At 43.3% G+C, this 3791-nt stretch overlaps 1 long non-coding RNA gene across 1 annotated transcript; it reads right to left on the bottom strand.

The window, feature by feature from the left end:
- Positions 1-1218: 1218 nt before the first annotated feature.
- On the bottom strand, positions 1219-2185 carry LOC310707053. Its single transcript, XR_014526303.1, has 2 exons — positions 1980-2185; positions 1219-1507 (listed from the first exon to the last, which is right to left on the bottom strand). It is a non-coding gene; the product is annotated as an uncharacterized lncRNA (long non-coding RNA).
- Positions 2186-3791: the final 1606 nt, after the last annotated feature.

Below are 3791 nucleotides of genomic sequence, written 5' to 3'. Positions count from 1 at the left end.
GCATGACTAAGCTGCTTCTGGCGAACCAGAGCAGTGCACGGAAACGCCGTTTACCTTCCCGCCAGAGCGGTACCTATTTATCTACTTGCACTTTGACATGCATTTGAGCTGCTAGGTTGGCAGGAGCAGGGACAGAGCAACGGGAGCTCACCCCATCGCAAGGATTCGAACCACCGACCTTCTGATTGGCAAGCCCTAGGCTCAGTGGTTTAACCCACAGCACCACCCGCGTCCCTTCAAGGCAGAATAGAGTGGTACTATTACTTCTCTTGACCTGGACAATATGTTTCCGTTGACACAGCCTTGCTAACAAAGGTCTGTATAGTTAAAGCTATGGTTTTCCCAGTAGTGATGTATGGAAGTGAGAGCTGGACCATAAAAAAAGGCTTATCGCCGTAGAATTGCTTTTGAATTATGGTGCTGGAGGAGACTCTTGAGAGTCCCATGGACTGCAAGAAGATCAAACCTATCCATTCTGAAGGAAATCAGCCCCGAGTGCTCACTGGAAGGACAGATCCTGAAGCTGAGGCTCCAAGACTTTGGCCACCTCATGAGAAGAGAAGACTCCCTGGAAAAGACCCTGATGTTGGGAAAGATGGAGGGCACAAGGAGAAGGGGATGACAGAGAACGAGATGGTTGGACAGTGTTCTTGAAGCTACTAGCATGACTTTGACCAAACTGCGGGAGGCAGTGGAAGACAGGAGGGCCTGGCGTGCTCTGGTCCAGGGGGTCACAAAGAGGCGGACACAACTAAACGACTAAACAACAACAGAATAGCATTAGGTTTTTTTTTCTGCTGCTGCATCACACCATAGACTCATGTCCAGCTTGTGATCCACTAAGACCCCTATATACTTTTCACATGTAAGTCAAGCTTGTGTGCGTTTGTTTTTCTCTTCCCTCCACATACTTTTCCCTTTTGTGTCATTTTTTTTTTTTTTTTTTTTTTGCAATGGAAACCTGATGGCCGTGACTGTGTTGACTTCACCAATACGCAAGCTGGCCTGGGAGCGTTTCCTGCCAAAGGGTAGGATGAAAATGCTTTGAATAAATATAATAAAATGATGCCTGGAACATCACACAACCGTCTGTGTGTGTGGAAGAGCTATCGTACACCAAATGCCATGGGTGTATTCAACACAGAGAGAAGAACTGTCAGCGGATTCACTTCATCGGTTCATCTCAAGTGATGAGGGAAAGGAGGCAAATGGTGTCTCATTGTACAGGAACAGGAACTTAACAGAAATATTTCCATCTAGTGTTCTGCCATATCAGGATGCCTTCATCATTTTATTTCAGAGCTGTGGCAGTCAGAAACCGGGCATCAATACTACTTGTTAGCCTGGCAAAAATGTTTAGAGATAATTGTGCTGCTTCAGGTTCTCTGGAATATTTGACATGAAGAACATCTAACACTTTGTTAATCTATTTGAACAGACAGAAATATATACAGCTGAGCAGGTGATTCTCAGAGCCATTTTAGAAGCAGAACGGAATTCCTCAGCGCTAGAACAATGGAAATGAAAGGTCTATGAATTATTACGAACTCACTCCATCTTGTCTAGCCATGCAAGAGTGCTCTGAACTGTAAAGGCTTTTTTTCTTGTGTTTAAGTTACCATGGAAGATGAAATAGTCACAGAGATGGACTGGCCAATAGAAAACATTATTGCTAGCGGTCCAGACCATCAGTAAGCCTTTTTTTTTTTTTTACAAAAAGTTTCTGATTTCTAACCTATCCTTGCCCCCACAATCCCACACCTGAAGCTATTTTTAGGGTTTTATTTTCAGGCCAAAGTCCCCTTTTCTCCCAATTTGTTGGATGTCGAACCCACACTGAGCAGATATGGTTGGATTTCTGTTTATACGAGGGGGCATATAAATACGATCCCACAAATCTTGCTTGCAACCCACTCTGTCAGAAACGTCTTTTTTAAAGCTTATTTCTCTCTGTGAAATAAGAATTTGAGAGCTGAAACCTTAGAGATGCTAGTCATTCTGAAAGAGCAGCATCTTCATCTTCAGTATAAATTCAGTCATCTGATTTATACCACTGGGTTAACAGCAAGGTGAAGTGATACCCTCAAGTGGCAGGCTCCACAAGGGCAGCAGATCCCAATCTTTATCCCCCTCTTGTTCCTTTTTTTTGGGGGGGGGGTAATTTTTATTAAAAATTTCAGCATAACAATTTATCAAAGACATATCATCCTCATCCCCCCCCCATTTTCCCCTCCCCTAGAAAAAACCCACCGTCCCACCCCCGCCCAGACTTCCCTCAGCTCCTCTCTCTGGTTTTTCAGCACATGTTATTCTCTGGATATTATAAAATCGTAAAGATCCTTAAATTATCTGTCAATATGTTACCAATAATAAATTTGTCTTTGTTTATTCAAAACCTGCCAAGGAGCCCAGTTCATTTTGTTGTTTCTTCAAATACTTTGTAAAAGGTTCCCATTCTTCTTTAAAGTCACAGTTGTCCTTATCACGCAGTTTGTGCGTCAGTTTCGCCAGTTCCACATAGTCCATCCGTTTCCATTGCCACAGTTCTTTTGTCGGGATTTCTTCGTTCTTCCATCCTTGCGCTATTAAGACTCTTGCCGGCGTTGTCGCATACATGAATATGTTCTTCAATTTCCTTGGCAGGTCTTTCCCTACAATCCCTAACAAAAATGCTTTAGGCTTTTTTTACAAATGTTAATTGGAACATTTTCTTTCATTGTATATCATTTCCCAGAATTTTTTTATTTCTCTACTATCCCACCACATATCCCCCTCTTGTTCCTGATGACCTCTTCTTCTCTGGTAGGGAGGGAAGCAATATTTTGTGGTTTTCCTCAGGTGCCAAAATATCTTGGGCCAGCTCTGGGTGTTTGGAATTCAGTCCTGGCTGTCACAGAGTAGTAGAGTTGCAAGGGACCCCGAGGGTCATCTAGTGAAAGCCCAGCCTTTCGCATGATGAATTCTGCATATAAGTTAAATAAGCAGGGAGACAATATACAGCCTTGTCGTACTCCTTTCCCAATTTTGAACCAATCAGTTGTTCCATATCCAGTTCTAACTGTAGCTTCTTGTCCCACATAGAGATTTCTCAGGAGACAGATGAGGTGATCAGGCACTCCCATTTCTTTAAGAACTTGCCATAGTTTGCTGTGGTCAACACAGTCAAAAGCTTTTGCATAGTCAATGAAGCAGAAGTAGATGTCTTTCTGGAACTCTCTAGCTTTCTCCATAATCCAGCGCATGTTTGCAATTTGGTCTCTGGTTCCTCTGCCTCTTCTAAATCCAGCTTGCACTTCTGGGAGTTCTCCGTCCACATACTGCTTGAGCCTTTCTTGTAGAATTTTAAGCATAACCTTGCTAGCATGTGAAATGAGTGCAATTGTGCGGTAGTTGGAGCATTCTTTGGCACTGCCCTTCTTTGGGATTGGGATGTAGACTGATCTTCTCCAATCCCCTGGCCACTGCTGAGTTTTCCAAACTTGCTTGCAGTTGTTCCATATCCCGTTCTAACTGTAGCTTCTTGTGGTGGACCATATATTGAGATATTTCACCTCACTCTCATCCTCTGCTTTTCTGCCATTGTGGTTGGCTTTGATGATTTCTTGATTCCATGTCAGAATTCGGATTATTGCCTTTTTTTAAAACAGGTGTAGGCTTCGGAATGTTTATACTGGGCCACATCTTTTGAGAAGGCTATTTAGAGGGACAAGTGTTCCAGCCCTCTAAGTGCTGCAGTCACTGTGGGATGACATGGAACCACGTCCTACCTCCCCTATATTGATGAGATTCAA

The sequence above is a fragment of the Podarcis liolepis genome, assembly GCF_965112155.1.
Source record: "Podarcis liolepis genome assembly, chromosome: 5".
NCBI lineage: Eukaryota > Metazoa > Chordata > Lepidosauria > Squamata > Lacertidae > Podarcis > Podarcis liolepis.
This window is presented reverse-complemented; position numbering and strand designations above follow the sequence as displayed.